General features: G+C 37.7%; 1 protein-coding gene across 5 annotated transcripts in view; it reads left to right on the plus strand.

The window, feature by feature from the left end:
- The window catches only part of FHIT (fragile histidine triad diadenosine triphosphatase), a 1501152-nt gene that overhangs the window by 209269 nt on the left and 1264702 nt on the right, over positions 1-27181 (plus strand). The gene's annotated exons all lie outside the window — the stretch shown is intronic.

Genomic DNA, 27181 nt, shown 5'->3' on the forward strand with positions numbered 1-27181 from the left:
TGAATGAATGAACGTTTAGCTCTCTAGATCAGTGCTTTTTTCTTTTAATTTTTAAATTTATTTTTGGCTGCATTGGGTCTTTGTTGCTGCGCGCAGGCTTTCTCTAGTTGTGACGAGCGGGGGCTACTCTTTGTTGCGGTGCGCGGGCTTCTCATTGCAGTGTCTTGTTGCGGAGCATGAGCTCTAGGTGTGCAGGCTTCAGTAGTTGTGGTTCATGGGCCCCAGTAGTTGTGGCTCACAGGCTCTAGAGCGCAGGCTCAGTAGATGTGGTGCACAGGCTTAGTTGCTCCACGGCATGTGGGATCTTCCCAGACCAGGGATTGAACCCATGTCCCCTGCATTGGCAGGTGGCTTCTTAACCACTGCGCCACCAGGGAAGTCCTAGATCAGTGCTTCTTAAACTTCAGTGTGCAAAGACATCACCTAGATTCCTGGGGATTATTGTTAAAAGTGCAGATTCTGATTCAGGAGATCTAGGGTGGGGCCCAAGATTTTGTGTTTCTAACAAGGTCCCAGCTGATATCTTCTTATACTTTAAGTAGCTAGAATCTGGAAGACTAATGTTGCCTTGCTTTTAGTTTGTGTGTTTACTGAGGCCAGGTGATTCTTCATTTCCTGGACAGGAGAGATTACTAAAAATTACCTGTTAGACCCATATAGCAGCCTACAGGCCAAAAGCCTACAAAAAGAGAATGACTTATTCCCTTCTCCATGATAAGATGATTCTCCTTGTCCCTTTTCTCTCTAATTTGGTTGAATTCAGTCGTGGTTAATTTAGAAAAAAATTTTTTTCTTCAATTCTGGTTGCTTTTATGCCAGTTTGCAGCTTCTATGCCAGTTTGTGCCCACTTGACTTATAATCTGTTTTTCCAGGTCACTGAGGATATGTGCTATTTACCCTTTACAAAGAATTTTCAAGTGGTGCTGGACTACTCAGTCCTGCATCCTTCTATTACCTGAGATAGCTGGCTAAATCAAACTCCCACAGGGGAAAATAAAAATCTCATCAATCTTTTCCATTGTTACAATCACATTGTTCATCTACAGAATAAACATCACCTAGTTATTCCCTCAGGGAGGAGTTTAAATCTTGTTCATAGTCCTTACATTGCTGCAAATCTGTGGTCCTTCGTCTTAATTATCATGTATTCTTTTCCAGGTGGATTTCCGTCAGAGCAGTAAATCTTGGTGCAGATCAATTTTAGGTGTTGTTAGTATTTAACAACAGTTAATGTACTGATGAATATATGTAGCATCACCTGATTTATCATCCCCCTATAGGCTCTTCAGAAATATATCAGAGGCACAATTTACAGTACCTGTCAAGAGAAAAAGGATAAGACCATCTTAAACACTCAGCTTTGTTTTTTCTCAGAAGAGGGTGAGGATTGGCTGTGTATCTGACATCTTCTGGCTGAGTGCTGGTCTAGTCTTCCAGCCTTATCTGCAGTGGCGGTGCATGGCCTTGGCCCGCATGAATGTTCTCGTACCTCAGGGCTAACTAACTGGTCCCCAGCATGTCTTCTGTGTTTTTTGCTTATTCTCTTTCCTCTGCTTGCAATGTTCTACCCAATTCCCGCAGCCTCCCCCCAATGCCTAAAGATAACCTTTTCAACACTTGAGTCTGACAACAATAACCACGGTAGTAGTTACATTTATTGGCCAATTGTGTGTACCAGGCACTGTTCCAAGCACTTTACGTATGTTATCTCATTTGATTCTCGCTACAGTGGTCTGAGCAAGAAGTTACCATCCTCCTTTTGCAGATAGAAACAGAGGTTTAGCGAGGCCGTGTAACTTGCCCAAATTTACATAGTGAGTAGGGGAGCCTGGGTTTGAACCCAGGCTGTCTGATTCTAGAATCCTTCCTCCTAACTGTTCAACTATACTGCTCAGATTTTTCGTTCTCCCTGGGACGTTCCTCCTTTCTCTTGTTTGCTTTGAGGCAGACGACATAGTTGCCATTGACCGGGACCTGGGGTCCAAACTCATGGCTCTCTCCCCAGTCTTCTCCTAGCATTTTGTATCTACCCATACCATTTCTCCTGTGTTATAGGATAATGTGGTTTTTCTCCCTGCTCAACTGTCTTGGAGGCAGAGAGGGGCATATTTTACTTACCTTTTAGTGCTTTCATGAGTTGTAGAAAGCTATCCTGACTTTACCAAATTTGGGTTTCTAGATAGTAAATTTTCCATAATTATGGTAGAACTTGAAGCTATATGCTTGCTGTATCATCATGCAGGAGGGGAATACTCAGTGGTACTGTATTTAAATATAATAATCCAGTTGGGTAGACTCAACTGAAGCTAAAACCTTTTAAACCCCACCTTTAGTGCTTTGAAGATGGGCCTGGGGCTCTGCTGAGAGCTTATAGGTTCCTTGTAGGTTAAAACAATGGTTAGTGTAGTGGTGTGCTGGTAAGTGTTTAACCACTGGCTCTCCAGGAAAAGAATGTGTGTGTGTGCATGTGTGCATTTATTATAAATTTTACTGATGTAAAGGATATGTAGCTATAATTTATAAATAATAATGAAATAATCACTACTCTTTATTGTAAGTTCCAGAAGCCAATAGATTCTCATATAACACTATTGTTGATTTTGTCAAACTCTTGAATCCATAGCCAGTCTGTGTTTGCAATTGATGAACAAGTATAGTTCTGTGAAAAATATTGTATAATAGTTTTAAATGCTGCAAGAATATGTCAGTAATTTTTTTTTGTTCTACTCAGAGTATAACAACTACAGATGTGGCACACTTTAAGTCTGATATGCATGTTCTCCATCTCTCTCAAATGAACAAAACAATATCAAGTCTTGATTTGTAGCATTTGCCAATTTGGCCATTTTTAAACTACCGATGTGACTTGACTGAAAGTGGACTTGGGCAGAGATGCAGAGTAGCACTCCGTTATACAGCATTTCCACCATACAGCTATAACAGATGCAAGTAACCTTAAGAGTAAAGATGATACTAAAAGAATTGGAAAGTGATGAGTTTTGTGTATTTATTACCCTTTTAAAATATTTTTACTTAATTGTAAATTACATATTATAGTTTATAAAATTATATAACTTAATTTTTAATAATGGCTGTGTTATGTATATGGAATCTAAAAAAAATGGTTCTGAAGAACGTAGGGGCAGGACAAGAATAAAGACGCAGACATAGAGAATGGACTTGAGGACACGGGGACGGGGAAGGGTAAGCTGGGATGAAGTGAGAGAGTGGCATGGACATATGTACACTACCAAATGTAAAATAGATAGCTAGTGGGAAGCAGCGCATAGCACATGGAGATGAGCTCAGTGCTGGGTGACCACCTAGAGGGGGTGGGATAGGGAGGGTAGCAGGGAGACGCAAGAGGGAGGAGATATGGGGATATATGTATATGTATAGCTGATTCACTTTGTTATAAAGGAGAAGCTAACACACCATTGTAAAGCAATTAGACTCCAATAAAGATGTTAAAAAAAAAAAAAGCTACTGGTCAGAAATTAAAAAAATAAATAAATAAAATAATGGCTGTGTTTAACAACTGGCTTGCAAAATTCTTGAAATTTAACAATGGGCTCTTATAAGTCTAGAGGTGGCTTCAGCACACCACTGGGTCAGTCCAGCTCAAAAGTGCTGTTTGGTTATCAGACTCAGGTGTGGGGAGGATAAGGCTTGAATTTCAGCCCTGAATTTTACTTTCAGTTTATAGATTAATTTACTTACTATTTGTTTAAGCATATTGTATGTCCTAAAGTATTTTGTAAGTCTTAAGATTTCCCAGATCAGGCAAGACTGGTGAAGAAATGTGCATTTAACATTGTTGAGTCCTCCCTTTGAGCCGGGCCCTGTGCTAAGAACTGTACTTGCATTATCTTGCCTGGACTTCTTAGGAGATAAGTACTATTATTATCTTCATTCTGTAGAAGGGAAAACCAAGGCTTGGTGAGAATCAGAGGCACACTGGTCATTGCTGGAGGAGGGAGTCAGCCCATACCCCAGAAAAACTCATGGCTTCTGCCGAGGAAAGCAGAGAAGAGAGGAAGAGGAAAAATGGCAGATGAAGAGGATAAAGCAGGCTCTTTTATCATATTTCTGTTCCCTCTTCTTACTCATTCTTCTTCTTCTTGATGTGGGTGTGGTGGTAGGAGAAGAATGTCCCCTTCTTCCCCTGAGTATAAAATCATTCCATCTTTGTTGTAGAGCAACAGAAAATGCATAAAAGTATAGAGGTAAAAATAAAAATGACTTCTGATTTTATTACCCAGTGGCAACCAAGATTTTAACTTTTAGGAGTATATATCAATAAAATTTTATGCACATAACATATAAAATGTAAATAATATATAATATGGCAAAATATATGTTTACTTTTATTTATTTAACAATTATTTCTTTCCATTATTATTTCCTGAATTTGGAAAGGGTTATCTTTTTGATAACTGCAGTCCTTGGCTATTTGGAAAATAAAACTTAGGGGCTGGAACTGCAGAAACAGAAGCTACGTATAATCACCACATCTTTTCCTATTTATTGCAATCTTTTCCCACAGAAGATAGTCAACAGATATATTAAGAAGCACCACATGAGTAATTTGAGCTTCTGTAATTTCTGTTTCTTACTTTTCTCCATGCTTTGGTAGATGGCAGGTAGGAGAGCCAAAATTTGGATGTTCCAGAAATTTATTATTTACTTCCTGGATAATTTCATATTTGATCTAACACTGAGAACAGCTGCCGTATTTCTTGATCTGTAAATCTGAATTCTTCTGAATTCTGTTTGTTAGTGCTTTTGTTGATAAGAAAGAAAGGTGATATTTTCATGCACACAGTGCTTATCCACTCAAAAGGGAAAAGCAAACCAGAATTCATACCTGGGTTCAGGCTAGATTTTTACAAATCTAGCCCTTTGGAGACATTGCCCATGAAGAGCAAAATCATATGGAGTGACATTTGGTCACCAACCTAACTAAGAGTACTTCTGGGGCCTTTAATCTACTGCGGCAACAATCATGTTTGACCAAGGTCAGTGAAACATTTCCCCTTTTATATTCAGTTATGTGACTAGTGGAATCATTTAATAAGCTTTGTCTTACAGCTTATTATATATAAGTCCTGTGTGGTTTGACCTAATAAATCATTATCCCTGTCTTGATCTTCAGATGTCGAACAGGTCATATTACTCTGAAAGAAATGTTGTCAAATTTTGTGTGTAAGATTATGTTGGTTATTTTCCTGTTTAGGAAGACCAACCTATATAGAGATGGAAAAATAATGTCTAACTGGGCAATAGAGGGTGGAGAGAAAGTAAAATAAGGGATATTTTGTATTGACAATTGCTAAATATAGGCAAGGTAACGTTTAAAACATTATCATCTTTATAGCTTTTATAAACACTGTCTTGGAAACAATGGCATATGGTTAGGGCTCAAAGAAGAAAAGCTGTCTCTTGTACATTAATCAGACTTGCTCTGTAAAGATTGTTTCCTGAGAAACTGTAGTAGTTATTAACAGAAGCTGTGTCTAGTGTATTTATTTTATAGCATATTGTTAATAACAATGATCGTATTTCATTTTAAAAATCATAAAATTTGTTCTCTTTTGAAATATTTTGATAGCTTGGTTTAAATTACAGTTTTGTTACAGTATGTATTTCGTTGGCATTGTTAGACTATTACACCTTTACATACTTAGTGATAACTAGCTTCTTGATGGTCCATTTTTCTTTCTTTATCCATACTTTGTTCCACACATGTAAACATAGACGTATAACTATACAGATTTCTTTTCCTTAAAAAGAAAAAGAAAAACCAGACAGAAACTCTTCCCTCCAGAAATAAAACTCAGTTTTACCAGATAATTTAAAGCTTAGTAGAAGTCTTAGCTGGGCCTCTTTCAAGACCTAGTGTATTCATTTTCAAGTGCTAAATGGAATAAAATTAGTATTTAGAGTTTGCTTCTCTGTTGTTTGATTAGGTTTTCTTTTAGGCAGAACAGGGTTGAATTTCATATGAAAATGCTAAGTATTATATATTTTTGTAAAAGTGAGCCCTTTAGAGTTTAGCCTTCTCCCTCCTTTTTCTTCCTTAGAAAGAGATTTATGACTTACTCTGTGTAGGTCATGTGCAAAGACACTTGTCGATGACAGGAATATAACCCTCGTGTGCAGCAGTATCTCTTCTATTCTGTTTGGATCATAAATTTCATTTTATAATATATGTCATATTATCCCATTATTTTCCCAATTTATGATTGGCTTTTATAATACTGTCCAAGATGAAAATCATGTGAATAAATGAAGATGTTATCTTAGACATTCCTTTTACTGTGGTGTCTGGAGATGAGGTAGTCTGACTTGAATAGAACAAGAAATGACAGCTTTTCTCTGAGAGTTCTGAGTAGGAATGTGAGAGGCGTCCATGGGAGCCAGCTCCCGTATAATGTTTAAAGCTATAGAGCAAAGAATTTCCTTTTACATTAAAACGCCAAGGCATGAAGAGCGTTAAATGTGCTACATAGTATCACACTATGCAGAGTATAAGTGTGAAAGAACCTACAAGTCACTAAATTTTTGGAATGTCATTAGATGAGATTCTGTTTCTGTTCCCATACATGGTAATCTATTAGACCTCCTAGGCAATATGTTGAAGAGACTCAAAATATACTTATTGATTGGTCTTATATTCAAAATATACTATTGGTCTATTCATTCCTTCCTCCCTCCCGCCTCCTGCATGCCCCTACCAGACATAGAATAGTACCTTATAACATTTGAAGGAATAAAAAAGAAAATAACGTGACTGAACTGTTTTATGTTGGGGACTTGCCAAAATAGTTTTAAATCCAACTAATGAAGAAAAATTCTTTATAACCAATCTTAACTGTTCAAACTGATCTAAAATATATTGTGTTGGATACAATATAAAGGCAATACATACTTAAAGTTAATTATGAGGTAGGTAAGGGTGCATTGTAGCTGATACATCAGATATTTTATATGTAAAAAATAAGCACACAGATCCCTTCTAAGGAAGGTTCCTCCTAAGGAAGGCCAGTACAGCCTAATTTTTCTACTGAGTAAAAACAGGAAAACCAGACTTCAAATCAGAAATTGTCATTTAATTTGATTGTTCATGCTTTATTTATTCCATTACTGTGAGGATGACTGCTGGTCTAAGTTAGAATCTCAGTGCTACTCTGTCCAGTTTATTATCTTTAAGGTTTATCAGCTGTGCAATCAAGCTGAACTATTTGTGTTTTACTGAAGATAGACACATTGAAAGAGAGTGAGGAGCCTGGGACAATGGAAATGTTACAACAGAGGTTTAAATGAGAATACATATTTGTTCTGTGCATGAGAGAAGGACCAAAAAAAAAAAAAAAAAAGGTAAATATGTGATTAAATTAGACCCACTGTGATTTATAATTTATTTTTAGTTTTTGCTAACTTGGTTCTGTAGCAAAGGAAAGAATATTGGAAAGATTCATTTTACCTTATCTCAGTAGCCTTAAAAATCTTTGCTTTGAACTTCCATTGCTGGAATGATATATCAGGTTGATAGACTGTCTCTTATGGCTATCTGACTGACCAACAATCTTATGGGCCTTAGGAAAGATTTGTTTCACAGTCAAATCCCCTTTGTGGTTAAACGTAGGAAACCCAGAATTAAATAACTCTTTAGAGAAACTAAAAATTGGACATTTACTTCTTTAAACTAAGGTAGGTGATAAATGTACATGGCGTTTAAATTATTTAAGAGCTATCTGTTTTACATTTGGTAGTGTATATATGTCAATGCTACTCTCTCACTTCCTCTCAGCTTACCCTCCCTCCTCCTCGTGTCCTCAAGTCCATTCTCTACGTCTGTGTCTTTATTCCTGTTGGGCCCCTAGGTTCATCAGAACCATTTTTTTTTTTGATTCCATATATATGTGTTAGCATACGGTATTTGTTTTTCTCTTTCTGACTTACTTCACTCTGTGTGACACACTCTAGGTCCATCCACCTCACTACAAATAACTCAATTTCGTTTCTTTTTATGGCTGAGTAATATTCTATTGTATATATGTGCCACATCTTCTTTATCCATTCATCTGTTGATGGACACGTAGGTTGCTACCATATCCTGGCTATTGTAAATAGTGCTGCAATGAACATTGTGGTACATGACTCTTTTTGAATTATGGTTTTCTCAGGGTATATGCCCAGTAGTGGGATTGCTGGGTCATATGGCAGTTCTATTTTTAGTTTTTTAAGGAACCTCCATACTGTTCTCCATAGTGGCTGTATCAATTTACATTCCCACCAACAGTACAAGAGGGTTGCCTTTTCTCCACACCCTCTCCAGCATTTTCTGTTTGTAGATTTTTTGATGATGGCCATTCTGGCCAGTGTGAGGTGACACCTCATTGTGGTTTTAATTTGCATTTCTCTGATGATTAGTGATGTTGAGCATCCTTTCATGTGTTTGTTGGCAATCTGTATATCTTCTTTGCAGAAATGTCTCTTTAGGTCTTCTGCCCATTTTTGGATTGGGTTGTTTGTTATTTTGATATTGAGCTGTATGAACTGCTTGTATATTTTGGAGATTAATCCTTTGTCAGTTGCTTCATTTGCAAATATTTTCTCCCATTCTAAGGGTTGTCTTTTCGTCTTGTTTATGGTTTCCTTTGCTGTGCAAAAGCTTTGAAGTTTCATTAGGTCCCATTTGTTTATTTCTGTTTTTATTTCCATTTCTCTAGCAGGTGGGTCAAAAAGGATCTTGCTGTGATTTATGTCACAGAGTGTTCTGCCTATGTTTTCCTCTAAGAGTTTCATAGTGTCTGGCCTTACATTTAGTTCTTTAATCCATTTTGAGTTTATTTTTGTGTATGGTGTTAGGAAGTGTTCTAATTTCATTCTTTTACACGTAGCTCTCCAGTTTTCCCAGCACCACTTATTGAAGAGGCTGTCTTTCTCCATTGTATACTCTTGCCTCCTTTATCAAAGATAAGGTGACCATATGTGCGTGGGTTTATCTCTGGGCTTTCTATGCTGTTCCATTGATTTCCATTTTTGTGCCAGTACCATACTGTCTGGATTACTGTAGCTGTGTAGTATAGTCTGAAGTCCAGAAGCCTGCTTCCTCCAGCTCCGTTTTTCCTTCTCAAGGTTGCTTTGGCTATTCGGGGTCTTTTGTGTTTGCATACAAATTGTGAAATTTTTTGTTCTAGTTCTGTGAAAAATGACATTGGTAGTTTGAGAGGGATTGCACTGAATCTGTAGAGTGCTTTGGGTAGTATAGTCATTTTCACAATGTTGATTCTTCCAATCCAAGAACGTGGTATATCTCTGCATCTGTTTGTATCATCTTTTATTTCCTTCATCAGTGTCTTATAGTTTTCTGCATATAGGTCTTTTGTCTCCTTAGGTAGGTTTATTCCTAGGTATTTTATTCTTTTCGTTGCGATGGTAAATGGGAGTGTTTCCTTAACTTCTCTTTCAAATTTTTCATCATTAGTGTATAGGAATGCAAGAGATTTCTGTGCATTAATTTTGTATCCTGCTGCTTTACCAAGTTCATTGGTTAGCTCTAATAGTTTTCTGGTAGCATCTTTGGGATTTTCTATGTATAGTATCACGTCATCTGCAAACAGGGACAGTTTTACTTCTTCTTTTCTGATTTGGATTCCTTTTATTTGTTTTTCTTCTCTGACTGCTGTGGCTAAAACTTCCAATACTATGTTGAATAATAGTGGTGACAGTGGGCAACCTTGTCTTGTTCCTGATCTTAGAGGAAATGGTTTCAGTTTTTCACCATTGAGAACGATGTTGGCTGTGGGTTTGTCATATATGGCCTTTATTATGTTGAGGTAGGTTCCCTCTCTGCCTACTTTCTGGGGAGTTTTTATCATAAATGGGTGTTGAATTTTGTTCAAAGCCTTTTCTGCATCTTTTGAGTTTATCATATGGTTTTTATCCTTCAATTTGTTAATATGGTGTATCACAATGTTTGATTTATGTATATTAAAGAGTCTGTGCATTCCTGGGATCAACCCCAGTTGATCATGGTGTGATCCTTTTAATGTGCTCCTGGATTCTGTTTCTTGGTATTTAGTTGAGGATTTTTGCATCTCTGTTCATCAGAGATATTGGCCTGTAGTTTCATTTTTTTGTGACATCTTTGTGTGCTTTTGGTATCAGGGTGATGGTGGCCTCGGAGAATGAGTTTGGGAGTGTTCCTCCCTCTGCTCTATTTTAGAAGAGTTTGAGAAGGATAGGTGTTAGCTCTTCTCTAAATGTTTGATAGAATTTGCCTGTGAAGCCATTTGGTCCTGGGCTTTTGTTTGTCCGAAGATTTTTACTCACAGTTTCAACTTCAGTGCTTGTGATCTGTCTGTTCATATTTTCTATTTCTTCCTGGTTCAGTCTTGGAAGGTTGTGCTTTTTTAAGAATTTGTCCATTTCTTCCAGGTTGTCCATTTTATTGGCATATAGTTGCTTATAGTAATCTCTCATGATCCTTTGTATTTCTCCAGTGTCAGTTGTTACTTCTCCTTTTTCATTTCTAATTCTGTTGATTTGAGTCTTCTCCCTTGTTTTCTTTATGACTTGGCTAATGGTTTAACAATTTTGTTTATCTTTTCAACCAACCAGCTTTTAGATGTATTGATCTTTGCTATTGTTTCCTTCCTTTCTTTTGCATTTATTTCTGATCTGATCTTTATGATTTCTTTCCTTCTGCTAACTTTGGTTTTTTTTGTGGTTGATCATCTTTCTCTAATTGCTTTAGGTTTAACGTTAGGTTCTGTATTTGAGATGTTTCTTGTTTCTTGAGGTAGGATTGTATTGCTATAAACTTCCCTCTTAGAACTGCTTTTGCTGTATCCCATAGGTTTTGGGTCATCGGGTGTTCATTGTCATTTGTTTCTAGGTTTTTTGATTTCCTCTTTGATTTCTTCAGTGATCTCTTGGTTATTTAGTAGTGTACTGTTTAGCCTCCATGTGTTTGTATTTTTTAGTTTTTTTTCCTTTAATTGATATCTAGTCTCATAGCATTGTGGTCGGAAAAGATACTTGATACTATTTCAGTTTTCTTAAATTTACCAAGGCTTGTTTTGTGACCCATGATATGGTCTATCCTGGAGAATGTTCCATGAGCACTTGAGAAGAAAGTGTATTCTGTTGTTTTTGGCTGGAATGTCCTATAAATATCAATTAAGTCCATCTTGTTTAATGTGTCATTTAAAGCTTGTGTTTCCTTATTTATTTTCATTTTGGATGATCTGTCCATTGGTTAAAATGAGGTGTTAAAGTCCCCTACTATGATTGTGTTACTGTCGATTTCCCCTTTTATGGCTGTTAGCATTTGCCTTATGTATTCAGGTGCTCCTATGTTGGGTGCATAAATATTTACAACTGTTATATCTTCTTTGTTTGATCCCTTGATCATTATGTCGTGTCCTTCTTTGTCTCTTGTAATAGTCTTTAATTTAAAGTCTATTTCGTCTGATATGAGAATTGCTATTCCAGCTTTCTTTTGATTTCCATTTGCATGGAATATGTCTTTCCATCCCCTCACTTTCAGTCTGTATGTGTCCCAGATCTGAAGTGGGTCTCTTGTAGACCGCATTTATATGGGTCTTGTTTTTGTATCCATTCAGCCAGTCTGTGTCTTTTGGTTGGAGCATTTGATCCATTTACATTTAAGGTAATTATCAATATGTATGTTCCTATTACCATTTTCTTAATTGTTTTGGGTTTGTTTTTGTAGGTGTTTTCCTTCTCTCGTGTTTCCTGCCTAGAGACATTCCTTTAGTATTTTTTGTAAAGCTAGTGTGGTGTTGCTGAATTCTCTTAACTTTTGCTTATCTTTAAAGGTTTTAATTTCTCCTTCGAATCTGAGTGAGATCCTTGCTGGGTAGAGTAATCTTGGTTGTAGGTTTTTCCCTTTCATCACTTTAAATATGTCCTGCCACTCCCTTCTGGCTTGCAGAGTTTCTGCTGTAAGATCAGCTGGTAACCTTATGAGGATTCCCTCTTATGTTATTTGTTGCTTTTCCCTTGCTGCTTTTAATATTTTTTCTTTGTATTTAATTTTTGATAGTTTGAATAATATGTGTCTCGGCATGCTTCTCTTTGGGTTTATCCTGTATGGTACTCTCTGTGCTTCCTGAGCTAGATTGACTATTTCCTTTCCCACGTTAGGGAAGTTTTCAACTATAATCTCTTCAAATATTTTCTCAGACCCTTTCTTTTTCTCTTCTTCTTCTGGGACCCCTGTAATTCGAATGTTGGTGCGTTTAATGTTGTCCCAGAGGTCTCTGAGACTGTCCTAAATTCCTTTCATTCTTTTTTCTTTATTCTGCTCCCTGGCAGTTATTTCCACCATTTTATCTTCCAGCTCACTTATCCTTTCTTCTGCCTCAGTTATTCTGGTATTGATTCCTTCTAGAGTTTTTTAAATTTCAGTAATTGTGTTGTTCATCACTGTTTTTTGCTGTTTAGTTCTATTAGATCCTTGTTAAATGTTTCTTGCATTTTCTCCATTCTGTTTCCGAGATTTTGGATCATCTTTACTATCATTACTCTGAATTCTTTTTCAGGTAGGTTGCCTATTTCGTCTTCATTTATTTGGTCTTGTAGGTTTTTACCTTGCTCCTTTGTCTGTAACATTTTTTTTTTGTCATTTCATTTATTTTTTTTTTTTTTTTGATGTGTGGTTCTGTATTCCTGTCTTACTGGTTGTTTAGCCTGAGACGTCCAGCACTGGAGCTTGCGGGCGGTTGGATAGAGCTGGGTCTTGGTGCTGAGATGAGGACCTCCAGGAGGCCTCACTCTGATTGATATTCCCTGGGGTCTGAGGTTCTCTGTTGTCCAGCGGTTTGGAGTTGGAGCTCCCACCACAGGAGCTCGGGCCTGACCTCCAGCCTGGGAACCAAGATCCCGCAAGCCGGTCACTGGGTTTTCCTCCTGTCCCCTTAGGTGTCTGTGGTCCCTCACGGGTGCATGGTTGGTGCCCTAATTGTGAGGAGACGTGAATTCCACGTCCTCCTAGTATGCTATCTTGATTACGCCAGGCCTAAGTCTTTACCTCCTCCCGTATCTTCTTTTTCCCTTTTTGGTCGACTGCCCAACTTTGAAATATGCTTTGTTACCATCGTTCTCAATGTTTTGTGGCAGGTCTTTTTTTTTTTAAGTCACTTCTGCCTGAGGCAGGTAGGTGTTCCTTTTCAGTATCTGCTGATTAGCCTTGTGATTCTGAGAGATATTATAGAAGAAATCAATGCCTTTGTAGAAGATGATGCACCTGTGTTACAAAATTCTTCACAATATTATTTCAGCAAATCATTCATTTGTTCATTTAATCATTCATTTGATCAGTTCATAGAAAGCTGTGGAACATATTAGATACCAAAGTGACAAATGAATCTTGGAACCTTGTCTTCAGGGAATCTTATGTGAGCCCAGATGTGTCCCTAATCATGGGAGATGGGAGTGCAAGTTGTACGAGTGATACACCTGATTCAGAGAAAAGTAGAAAACAAAACTGTCATGCGAAATAAGGCCTAATTTTTTCAAAACATGTGTTGCCATCCTTCGTGGTTCTTGCATGTGCCCAGAAGTTCCCTGGATAATCTCCATACCTGTTTTTATGAGCTCAGCTCATCTTCCAATTAAACTTGTTTTCCTTCAGCTAACATTCAAAATAAGTGAATCACACACACATTATTATTTTCAGTTGTTCTCATTGCTTGTCTTGCCATAGGGCTTGTTTTGTGGTATCTTGCCCTTGCATGTGTACAGGTCAGCTTTTGGGAAAAACCTGGGTGTCTACACCCCTTTGTGGTATGTTTCTGTATTCCTATCAATGTGCAGCTTGTGTTTATAAATTTCCTCTGTGCCTCATATGAGTTTTCCCTTAGGTTGTGCACACACATAGGTAATTCATACACAGAGTGCTCCTCTGGGAGCCCAGTGTATACTCTATGGTTGCTCTGAAAAGCCAGGAGCTCATTTCATTAGTGATGGAGCCATGCAAGTGAGGGTTCTCCTGCACTCTAATGCTGTGAATCAGATTTAGCAGAGAAAGAAAAGTTGAACAGACACAAAGTCTGGCTTCCCTATATACCTCTATGGCTGCAGGCGCTTATCCATAAATGGCCCATTATCAGTAAGTAACTTTCAGGAAATCAGGCAACATAAATTTATTTTTGTTTAAGCAAATAACTCATAAATGCTAACTTCCCAAATCCCCTGTGTCTTTTCAACAATGCTTATACTGAAATGGGCATTTCTTTGTCCTACTCTGTTTGTTCTACTCTCTTATTTTACTGTTTTGGCAATTTAGTACTCATTTTTGTTTGTCCTGTTTTCCACCCTAGGGATGAATGCTTTATTACTTTTTAAAATCTTTGTTCCATTAATCACTAGATTTTCATTAATCATTCATCACCTTTCCTTTTCCTCCACTTCTCATCCCTCTGTCTTTATTCTACCCACATGCTCCTGTCTTAAATCATGGTTAAGGTAATAAGAGGCTCTGCCTAGGAAATCAGGTGGCTGATGAGCTTTCACAGAATTTTTAAAATGCATTTACAACTTTTTTGAGAGCACATTCTCTTTGGACCTCTTTCCTTTTGTTTGGAAGAGGCCTGCATGCGTGATGCAGATGTTCACAGAGGCCTTTGAGTGTAGACAGGTGAAGGAGCAGTCTCAGCATAGTTATGTCTTTGGACAGCTTAGCAAATAGTCTTCAACACTTATTAGACTGACAACATTTTTTAAAAAGAAAGAAAAAGAAAAAAAATGTCCCTTTGAAGATCCGTATTGTTTCTCTGTGCTTTGACCAGTGCCAGTCCTTGGAAAGTTCTGTCTTCTTGTTCTGCTTTTCATCCCACTTGACCCTCAGGTAAACAGGTAAACGTTTGCCAATAGTTTCTATGCTCCCAACTCAAACCCAGAGGCCTCAAATCACTATCCTGAAGTAGAATACAAAGGAGAGAGAGACAGAGAGAGAGAAGGGGAGATTGAACCACATTACTGAATGTCTTTCACCTGCTTTCTTATTCTAGCAACCAGGAGTAGAACCATTGCACTGTATCTAACTGAAAGCACAAAATTGCTAATCTGAACTAAGTTCCAGAGTGCTGGTTTGCTTTAAAGCAAACAAACAGAAAGCCGTAGTGACATTTCTGAAGGCATGCCTCCAAGTTCTTAATGTAATTACTTCTTGGTTCCTGAGATGTAATTAATTAGATGAAAAGAGATCAAGCATAAGCCTTCCCTGGTGGCGCAGTGGTTAAGAGTCTGCCTGCCAATGCAGGGGACATGGGTTCGAGCCCTGGTCCGGGAAGATCCCACACGCTGCAGAGCAACTAAGCCCGTGTGCCACAACTACTGAAGCCCGTGTGCCTAGAGCCTGTGCTCGCAACAAGAGAACCACCGCAATGAGAAGACCCAACACAGCCAAAAATAAACAAATAAATAAATACATTTATTAAAAAAAAAAAAAGAGATCAAGCATAATCTAAAAGGATATAAGAGATTTTCTAAATAGGAGTGACTCTGGGCTTCAGAGCCATGACAAGAATCACTAGATCCAGGGACACAGACGTCTTCACCAGCCCATCATTATGGCTGGAAAACCTCCTGAAATCAAGAACCTCTGAAATTTACATAGAGTAAGGTGAGTTGGGAGGATAAAAAAGAATTTTTTTTCTCAAGTCTGTAGGATGTTTTCTTAATTTATTTTCAGCATAGTCATTCTTTACCTGGGGTTTCTGCTTTAACTGACATCAGCGCCGTTTTATTGAAAAATTTTCAGTTTCTTGATCAAGCACTTAGTCTGACATACTTTGTCTGTTGTTACTGCTAAAGTAAATTTCACTCTGACAGCTGACCACCAAGTCAGACCCCATTTTGTCTGGGAGCTCCTTTGATTTAGAAAAAGTACCTTATCTGGCAACCTCTTCTTTTGTACCTCCTTTTTACAAATATCTTTTAACAGGCTTCAAGATGAGAGAAAAGGGGATCTTTTAAAACTCCTAATAATTTTTTTTTTTTTTTAAGCTGGGAGAGTTGTGAAGTCATGAAAGCATAGAACTACAGACTAATGTAGCTCTTGAGCCTCATGGCGGCTGAAAACATGTCCCCACCTACATCTTTTATCCCCCTCCTCCTCCTGGGCACACACTTCATCCTCTTCTAGGCTACAAGGAGTAAATAGTGATCCTTGTCAGAAACAAAGGACATAGGAGAAGAGAAACAAATGAATATCATTGTTTTCTATTCATAGCTGAAGAATATGGAATCTCATTACTGCAGGGACCTTAAAATTATACACTGTGATGGCAGCCTTTTGTTCATTTTGAAGGAAAGAACACAAATCCCCATAGCAGGAATTCTCGATGTTGACAGGGGTGTAGGGTAGTGATGCAGCTTGAGTCAGAATCTGGTCGGGCTAGGTGTAGGTATTCTGCCGAAAAAATTCGTCCCTTGAAACATGGACCTTCTCTTCTGCCCTCCTTGCCCCCTTTCCTTCCCCTCCTCAAATTATTGGTTGAGAGCTACCTTCTCATTTTATAGATAAGAAAATGAAGTTCCATAGAGAGGTCAAGGGGCTTGTAAGGATCATCAGACCTCAAGAAATACTTATCCCCTGTTTCATTAGGAGTTTCTTGTCTCAGAGAGAAAACCAGGAAAGAAATCTGGTTATAGGGACAAGAACTATATGAAACCAATACTTATCTTTGTTCTCAGACAAAAAATGATTTGTGTTTTAATCCTATTATGAATTAGTGATAAAATTTGGCGATGCCATGTTTGAAAAGGCCTGATTGCTTAAAGTTGCCCACCTTCTTCTGTGATATCATCGTACCATTTTCATCTCCTCTTTTTTCTTTCTCCCTTCTCTTCTGTTTTCTTTTTGTCACCATGCTGAACTCGATAACATATTTGTGCAGACACTTAAAAAGGGATTATTCTTGAAAATCTGCTATAGGATCAAAGCATCACATTTGTATTTTGGACTTAAAAAGTGAAGAGCCTGTAAATAGAATTCAGTGATGCATTTTTATAATCATGGAGCCACATTTCAGAAGTGCTAGAGGAGATTGTTATTTAAAAGAAGCTTGTAATGAGTCTTATGGTAAAGCAAATAATTAGTATCATATTTGTTTGGGCAATTCATCATGTCCACAGTTCTGTGATTTGGAGACCTCAATTTCTAAGGGAACAGTGGATCAAAGAGCAAATGTTAGAGTAGGGCCAGGAAAGCACACTTTCTAATTCCAGAAATAAGAAGGCAGAAGAAATAAAGCAGAAAGCTCCAATTTCGTTGTTCCCTACACCTTGAAAGATTTTTGGAATAATTATAGACCTCAAATTTTTCATCATAAGTTTAAAGAATTACCAAGAACATAATTTCTGGTGTATTGTAAATGTTGGAATTTTAAAATTAAAAGTGTAAATCATTTTAAAATATACCCATTTAGATTCTATAATACTATAATACTATTATAATTTGATTCTCACCATCATCTATTTAAAAATATAAAAGCAAGTTCTTTCTGAAAACTGTACACCGATCCTTTTTCTCTTTTAATTCATGTTTTTATTTACTTACCTTACAGAATTTATCAATGAAATATGCTTAAACGTTTTTATTGATCATTGTATAGTCTCAGAACCTTAAAATAAATATAACTTCCTGAGTCCATAATCCTCTAAATTTCAAAAATGACATCTGGATTGAGTTTTTATTGCTGTTGTTATTAGCACAGATTGACCAAAGCCACAAATAATATTAAATATTGATAATCACTAAATATAAAAGTTAAATTTATTAGAACTTCATCTGTTAATGAGATGGACACTTTTTTTTTTTTTAAGCTAGTTTTGTATGAAGTCAAATATTTATTTCTGGAACAAGATAGGATTTAGCACAATGCCAATTTTTCATTTTTCTAGATGTAAGCATTGAGAAATCTTTCTCACACAAATAAGGAGATGAGATTGGAGAGATTTTTTTTATCGTCGAATTTTTTAAAAAAACTCCTTACCAGTTTTATGCCCAAAATCACACAATGATTTCTCATCAAATTGTTGTTTGTGATTCATCCTCTGACACCTCAATTAGTTGTCCTTCAATTTTGTTGAAAGGAAACACTGACTTGCAAAAGAATTTGTTAATCAGTCATTTGAGACGTTCACTTTCTGTGTTTCTGGGAAGTACACCAAAGACTTAACAAAGCCTCTCAAATACCCATTGATTATACTTGTTGCTCTTTCTCTTAGAGGCACCATGTTCAGCTTGATACACTCAGACTTGGGGAAGATAAAAATATTCCAAAATTCAATACAGCTTAGCAGAAATGATTTTTTTTTGGACAAAATGCTTTTATCTGGTCACATGCTTTAAATATATTTCATCGAAACCTTGAAGCTGCTGATTTAGCTCATCAAGCTTATGAAAAATGTCTACCTATCTAAACTATTTTGAGAAACTTATTTGTTGACTCAATCAGATAGGTCAGGTTTTCTTTCTTTAAGGTTGAATTTTGTAGTCACATAAATTTTCTCATGAACCTCTGAATGACTTATCTTTTCAGTTCTGAATTCTCAGTCCAGAATGAATTTCTAGACACAGTAAGGAGGAGGCCTGAAATGATTCTGCCTCTGGTGAAATAAGGCACCCCCCCTCTGTTGTATTTCTTATTGAGTCCCTTTTTGCTGGCCTCTTATGGGACTTTTTCTCAGGAACAGTGTCTTCTTTGACAGTGGCTTGCAGAGGAAAAGACAAGGTTTTTAAACAGAAATTGTCATCCCCATGATTCCTTGTCTGAGAAGTGCATTCTCAGACAGATCAATTTTAGGAAAGAAGTTGAGCTGCTGGTAATTGAGTCTGGTAAAAATATCTGATTCTGTGAACTTTAGCTAGAAGACCACTATTACAGAGTCTGTAAAAAATCAGAGGAATGAAGATACCTAACAGCCTAGGGCTATTTGGTATATTGATGATTAGTTTTAACTCCCTTCATATGTTCTGAGGATTTCAATAATTAAATAATTCATATTGATGATCTGGATTCATCAGGAAAAGTTTAATGATGAGGACAAATTTCTGCCTAAAATGGCATTTCAGATCAATTTCCATGCAACATGGGTAAGCTAAAAGTAAATGGGAAACCCTTTAATATCAAAAGTGGTAAATCCTTGGAATTCATGTCTTTTGCACCTAGATCTCATGGTGAAATATTTTATGAATTGTCACAAACAGGAATTTCTTCAGGATCAGTTTTCTGGGATTCTATACCCATGTTTGTGAAGAATTTAGACGATTCTTTAGCTAACACAAGAAACTTTCTATAATCTAGTGTATGTAATTGCTCATAGCCTTTAACTTCAAAATTTCTACCTTGCGGAGAGAAAGGAAGTTTCAGAAGCTTACCTAAAGAAAACAGAAATTCTTCATATTGGAGAATGTGAATTTAAATTATTTTATTTTTCCAGTAATGTATTATTATACCATTACTCCTACATGTACTAAGAGTTCAGTGGAATTATTATTTTTTAACATCTTTATTGGAATATAATTGCTTTACAATGTTGTGTTAGTTTCTGCTGTATAACAAAGTGAATCAGCTATATGCATGCGCATATCCCGATGTGCCCTCCCTCTTGCATCTCCCTCCCACCCGCCTTATCCCACCCCTCTAGGTGGTCGCAAAGCACCGAGCTCATCTCCCTGTGCTATGCAGCTGATTCCCACTAGCTATCTACTTTACATTTGGTAGTGTGTATATATCAATGTTACTCTCTCACTTTGTCCCAGCTTACCCTTCTCCCTCCCTGTGTCCTCAAGTCCATTCTCTGCTTTTGTGCCTTTATTTCTGTCCTGCCCCTAGGTTCATCAGAACAATTTCTTTTTTTTTTTTTTTTTTAGATTTCATATATATGTGTTAGCATACATTATCTGTTTTTCTCTTTCTGACTTACTTCACTCTGTATGACAGACTCTAGGTCCATCCACCTCACTACAAATAACTCAATTTCGTTTCTTTTTATGGCTGAGTAATATTCCATTGTATATATGTGCCACATCTTCTTTATCCATTCATCTGTCGATGGACACGTAGGTTGCTTCCATGTCCTGGCTATTGTAAATAGTGCTGCAATGAACATTGGGGTGCTTGTGTCTTTTTGAATTATGGTTTTCTCAGGGTATGTGCCCAGTAGTGGGATTGCTGGGTCATATGGTAGTTCTCTATTTTTAGTTTTTTAAGGAACCTCCATGCTGTTCTCCATGGTGGCTGCATCAATTTACATTCCCACCAACAGTACAAGAGGGTTCCCTTTTCTCCACACCCTCTCCAGCATTTATTGTTTGTAGATTTTTTGATGGTGGCCATTCTGACCAGTGTGAGGTGATACCTCATTGTGGTTTTGATTTGCATTTCTCTAATGATTAGTGATGTTGAGCATCTTTTCATGTGTTTATTGGCAATCTGTATATCTTCTTTGGAGAAATGTCTCTTTAGGTCTTCTGCCCATTTTTGGATTGGGTTGTTTGTTTTTTTGATATTGAGGTGCATGAGCTGCTTGTATATTTTGGAGATTAATCCTTTGTCTGATGATTCATTTGCAAATATTTTCTCCCATTCTGAGGGTTATCTTTTCATCTTGTTTATGGTATCCTTTGCTGTGCAAAAGCTTTGAAGTTTCATTAGGTCCCATTTGTTTATTTTTGTTTTTATTTCCATTTCTCTAGGAGGTGGGTCAAAAAGTATATTGCTGTGATTTATGTCATAGAGTGTTCTGCCTATGTTTTCCTCTAAGAGTTTGATAGTGTCTGGCTTTACATTTAGGTCTTTAATCCATTTTGAGTTTATTTTTGTGTATGGTGTTAGGAAGTGTTCTAATTTCATTCTTTTACATGTAGCTGTCCAGTTCTCCCAGCACCACTTATTGAAGAGGCTGTCTTTTCTCCATTCTATATTCTTGCCTCCTTTATCAAAGATAAGGTGACCATAAGTGCATGGGTTTATCCCTGGGCTTTCTATCCTGTTCCATTGATCTATATTTCTGTTTTTGTGCCAGTACCATACTGTCTTGATTACTATAGCTTTGTAGTACAGTCTGAAGTCTGGGAGCCTGATTCCTCCAGCTCCGTTTTTCCTTCTCAAGATTGCTTTGGCTATTCGGGGTCTTTTGTGTTTGCATACAAATTGTGAAATTTTTTGTTCTAGTTCTGTGAAAAATGCCATTGGTATTTTGATAGGGATTGCATTTAATCTGTAGATTGCTTTCGGTAGTACAGTCATTTTCACAATGTTGATTATTCCAATCCAAGAACATGTTATATCTCTCCACCTGTATCATCTTTAATTTCTTTCATCAGTGTCTTATAGTTTTCTGCATACAGGTCTTTAGTCTCCTTAGATAGGTTTATTCCTAGGTATTTTATTCTTTTTGGTGCAGTGGTAAATGGGAGTGTTTCCTTATTTTCTCTTTCCGATTTTTCATCATTAGTGTATAGGAATGCAAGAGATTTCTGTGCATTAATTTGGATCCTGCTACTCTGCCAAATTCATTGATTAGCCCTAGTAGTTTTCTGGTAGCATCATTAGGATTCTCTATGTATAGTATCACATCATCTACAAACGGTGACAGTTTTACTTCTTCTTTTCCATTTTGGATTCCTTTTATTTCTTTTTCTTCTTTGATTGCTGTGGCTAAAACTTCCAAAACTATGTTGAATAATAGTGGTGAGAGTGAGCAACTTTGTCTTGTTCCTGATCTTAGAGGAAAGGGTTTCAGTTTTTCACCGTTGAGAACGATGTTGGCTGTGGGTTTGTCATATATGGCCTTTATTATGTTGAGGTAGATTCCCTCTATGCCTACTTTCTGGAAAGTTTTTATCATAAATGGGCGTTGAATTTTGTCAAAAGCTTTTTCTGCATCTATTGAGATTATCATATGGTTTTTATCCTTCAGTTTGTTAATATGGTGTATCACATTGATTGATTTGCGTATATTGAAGAATCCTTGCATTCCTGGGGTAATGATCAAGAGGTAATGATCCCCTTGATCATTGTGTATGATCCTTGCAATGTGCTGTTGGATTCTGTTTGCTAGTATTTTGTTGAGGAGTTTTGCATCTATGTTCATCAGAGATATGGGCCTGTAGTTTTCTTTTTTTGTGATACATTTGTCGGGTTTTGGTATCAGGGCGATGGTGGCCTCGTAGAATGAGTTTGGGAGTGTTCCTTCCTCTGCTTTTGGAAGAGTTTGAGAAGGTTAGGTGTTAGCTCTTCTCTAAGTGTTTGGTAGAATTCGCCTGTGGAGCCATCTGGTCCTGCCTTTTGTTTGTTGCAAGACTTTTAATCACAGTCTCAATTTCAGTGCTTGTGATTGGTCTTTTTATATTTTCTATTTCTTCCTGGTTCAGTCTTGGAAGGTTGTGATTTTCTAAGAATTTGTCCATTTTTTCCAGGTTGTCCATTTTATTGGCATATAGTTGCTTGTAGGAATCTCTTATGATCCTTTGTATTTCTGCAGTGTCAGTTGTTACTTCTTTTGCACTTCTAATTCTGTTGATTTGAGTCTTCTCCCTTTTTTTCTTGATGAGTCTGGCTAATGGTTTATCAATTTTGTGTATCTTCTCAAAAAACCAGCTTTTAGTTTTATTGATCTTTGCTGTTGTTTCCTTCATTTCTTTTCCATTTATTTCTGATCTGATCTTTATGATTTCTTTCCTTCTGCTAACTTTGGGTGTTTTTTGGTTCTTCTTTCTCTAATTGCTTTACATTTAAGGTTAGGTTGTTTATTTGAGATGTTTCTTGTTTCTTGAGGTAGGATTGTATTGTTAGAAACTTCCCTCTTAGAACTGCTTTTGCTGCATCCCATAGGTTTTGGGACGTCTTATTTTCATTGTCATTTGTTTCTAGGTATTTTTTGATTTCCTCTTTGATTTCTTCAGTGATCTCTTGGTTATTTAGTAGTGTATTGTTTAGCTTCCATGTGTTTGTATTTTTTACATTTTTTTCCTGTAATTGATATCTAGTCTCATAGCGTTGTGGTTGGAAAAGATACTTGGTATGATTTCAATTTTCTTAAATTTACCAGGTCTTGATTTGTGACCTAAGATATGGTCTATCCTGGAGAATGTTCCATGAGCACTTGAGAAGAAAGTGTATTCTGTTGTTTTTGGCTGGAATGTCCTATAAATATCAGTTAAGTCCATCTTGTTTAATGTGTCATTTAAAGCTTGTGTTTCCTTATTTATTTTCATTTTGGATGATCTGTCCATTGGTGAAAGTGGGGTGTTAAAGTCCCCTACTATGATTGTGTTATTGTCGATTTCCCCTTTTATGGCAGTTAGCATTTGCCTTATGTATTCAGGTGCTCCTATGTTGGGTGCATAAATATTTACAATTGTTATATCTTCTTTGTTTGATCCCTTGATCATTATGTAGTGTCCTTCTTTGTCTCTTTATTTTAAAGTCTGTTTTGTCTGATATGAGAATTGCTACTCTAGCTTTTTTTTTGATTTCCGTTTGCATGGAATATTTTTTTCCATTCCCTCACTTTCAGTCTGTATGTGTCCCTAGATCTGAAGTGGGTCTCTTGTAGACAGCATATATATGGGTCTTGTTTTTGTATCCATTCAGCCAGTCTGTGTCTTTTGGTTGGAGCATTTAATCCATTTACATTTAAGGTATTTATTGATATGTATGTTCCTATTACCATTTTCTTAATTGTTTTGGGTTTGATTTTGTAGGTCTTGTTCTTCTCTTGTGTTTCCTGCCTAGAGAATTTCCTTTAGCATTTGTTGTAAAGCTGGTTTGGTGTTGCTGAATTCTCTTAACTTTTGCTTCTTTGTAAAGGTTTTAATTTCTCTGTCTAATCTGAATGAGATCCTTGCTGGGTAGAGTAATCTTGGTTGTAGGTTTTTCCATTTCATCACTTTAAATATGTCCTGCTACTCCCTTCTGGCTTGCAGAGTTTCTCCTGAAAGATCAGCTGTTATCATTATGCAGATTCCCTTGTATGTTATTTGTTGCATTTCCCTTGCTGCTTTTAATATTTTTTCTTTGTATTTAATTTTTGATAGTTTGATTAATATGTGTCTCGGTATGTTTCTCTTTGGGTTTATCCTGTACGGTACTCTCTGGTACTCTCTCTGCTTCCTGGACTTGATTGACTATTTCCTTTTCCATGTTAGGGAAGTTTTTGACTATCCTCTTCAAATATTTTCTCAGACCCTTTCTTTTTCCCTTCTTCTGGAACCCCTAAAATTCGAATGTTGGTGCGTTTAATGTTGCCCCAGAGGTCTCTGAGACTGTCCTCAATTCTTTTCATTCTTTTTTCTTTATTCTGCTCTCTGGCAGTTTTTTCCACCATTTTATCTTCCAGGTCACTTACCCGTTCTTCTGCCTCAGTTATTCTGATATTGATTCCCTGTAGTGTATTTTTAATTTCAGTAATTGTGTTGTTCATCACTGTTTGTTTGCTGTTTAGTTCTTCTAGATCCTTGTTAAATGTTTCTTGAATTTTCTCCATTCTGTTTCTGAGATTTTGGATCATCTTTACTATCATTACTTTGAATTCTTTTTCATGTAGGTTGCCTATTTCATCTTCATTTATTTGGTCTTGTAGTTTTTACCTTGCTCCCTCGTCTGTAACATATTTTATTGTTGTTTCTTTCTTTCTTTTTTTTTTTTTTTTTGATGTGTGGTGCTGTATTCCTGTCTTACTGGTTGTTTGAACTGAGACGTTCAGTACTGGAGTTTGCAGGCAGTTGGATAGAACCGGGTCTTGGTGCTGAGATGAGGACCTCCAGGAGGCCTCACTCCAGTTAATATTCCCTGAGGTCTGAGGTTCTCTGTTAGTCCAGCAGTTTGGACTTGGAGCTCCCACCACAGGAGCTCAGGCCCGATCTCCGGCCTGGGAACCAAGATCCTGCAAGCTTCATTACGTGGTAAAAAAAAGAAAGAAAGAAAGAAAAAAGGAAGCAGTGTAATATTAAAGAATGAAAAACAAAATAAAATTAGAAAGATAAAAAATACATTAGGAGAAATAAAACTGTAATTGAAACAACTGCAACAAGGTAAAATAAAACCACAACAGAGAAAAAAAAGGAGGGAGAGGAACAAGCCAAAAGGAGAGAACAATAACGAAGTGTAAAGAATAAAGAAAATTCAAAAAATAAAAAATTTACTAGGAAAAATAAAAATATAAAAGAATCAACAACAATGAATCAACAAGGTAAAACAGAACTCCAATCTAAAAGAGGAAAAAAGGAAATAAAAGCCTTGGCTATGGGGGTGGAGTTTAGGCAGTGGACCTGAGGCAGGGGTGGGGTTTAGGCTGGAGTGACCTAGGCGGGTGGGGGGGGTTACGTTTGAGCATGGGCTGGAACCTAGGCTCAGGACCCACTAGCCAGAAAAGGCCCTGTGGGTGGGGCCTTGGCAGGGCTACTTTCAAGCATGGGTTGGGGCCTCTGCTTAGGAACTGTGTGGAAGGGGAGAGGCCGCACTGGGAAAGGAGGGCCTCTGGAGTGTGGGATTCTGGAGTTTGGAGTTAGGGCCCTGAGGAAGTGTATGTGGGTGAGTTTTAGGCCCAGCGCGTTGGAGGGGGTCTCCGAGTGTAGAGGTAGGGCCCTGGGTGGGGGTGTAGGGGCGGGGCTTGGGTTATGCCCAGCAGGAAGGAGGCTCCGAGGGCAGGGGGTTAGGCCTGGGAGTCCAGCAGGCTCCCCAGTGCCTAAGTGGACAGGGAAAGCCCTGGCCATGTTCCGTTCTGTTCCTTTGCACCCCTCCCCACCATCTCCCCCAGGGTTTCCCCCGTCTCCACTGGACCCCTAAACGTGAGTGGATCCTGCTGGGTGTAGGAACCCCTTCCCTCCGCCAGCCACCCCTCAGGGGTGCCGTCCCAGATGTCCGGCTGTTACTTTTGCTCCCCCTTCCCTCCCTCCCCCTCCCTCAGGACCTGCATGGCTGGAGGGGGCCTCAGTGGGCAGAGGATCAGGCCTGGGATCTCATCAGGTTCATAGGGGCCCAAGTGGGCAGGGGAAACCTGGCCACGCTCCCTTTTGATCCTCTGCCCTCCCAGTGGTTCCCCAATTTCCCCCTTCGGGCATGGGATCCCTTCCCCTCCCTCAGCCGCCCCTCAGGGGCGCTGACCCGCCTCCACTTCTCCTCCCCCTTCACTCCCCCCATGCCCCATGTCCTACCTGCTTGCTGGGGGTTCCTCCCATCCCCTTAGGTGTCCATGGACTCCCACTGGTGCCTGGTAGGTGTCCTAGTTGTGCGGAGACGTGAATTCTGCGTCCTCCTAGTATGCCATCTTGACTCCACCCCCACTTCAGTGGAATTATTGAGATTATATTTTTCCCAACTTTTACTTTCTGTTAAACAGAACTATCAGCTCCCTATATTATTTAACTCTCCTTATATAATTCTGCTACAATGAGAGATATTCAAATAGATCTTACATCCAATTAATATGTATTATATGCAATTAAACTGGTGATGTAAGAAATATCAGAAAGAACTTTAGATATATCTCTTACAGTATTCACAGTACTGAAGGTAAGCTTGTGGTCTTGGGACAAGTTATTGTTCAGACATTTCAATGAGAGATATTCAAATAGATCTTACATCCAATTAATATGTATTATATGCAATTAAACTGGTGATGTAAGAAATATCAGAAAGAACTTTAGATATATCTCTTACAGTATTCACAGTACTGAAGGTAAGCTTGTGGTCTTGGGACAAGTTATTGTTCAGACATTTCACAGTGTTTTCCTTGACGATTAGAACAAAATATCAAGCTTCACACCCCCACTACCTCTCCCTACCCCCTCCTCCACCCCGGTCATTTGGTCCGGATTGACCAAGGAGCAGGTAAACACAGATGCCGTATAGCTATGCATGATACTTAAGTAAACTTTAGTTTCTTCATCTGTAAAGTGGGATGATAATAGTACTTCTTACATAGGGTTGTTGAGTCAAATAAATGATTGAATGTACATAAAACACTTTGTAAGAGCTTAATAATGTTAGACATTATTATTAGTAGTAGGTCTAAAATAATAGCCTGAATGAAAACTATGGACTAATGTTGGATCAGTTGAATTAAATATTTTCATTTTGATGCAAATTTAAGACCACTCCAAATCTGATAAATTCAGTCGTTTGTTTT

This window comes from Eschrichtius robustus, chromosome 12 (assembly GCF_028021215.1).
Source record: "Eschrichtius robustus isolate mEscRob2 chromosome 12, mEscRob2.pri, whole genome shotgun sequence".
Lineage (NCBI taxonomy): Eukaryota > Metazoa > Chordata > Mammalia > Artiodactyla > Eschrichtiidae > Eschrichtius > Eschrichtius robustus.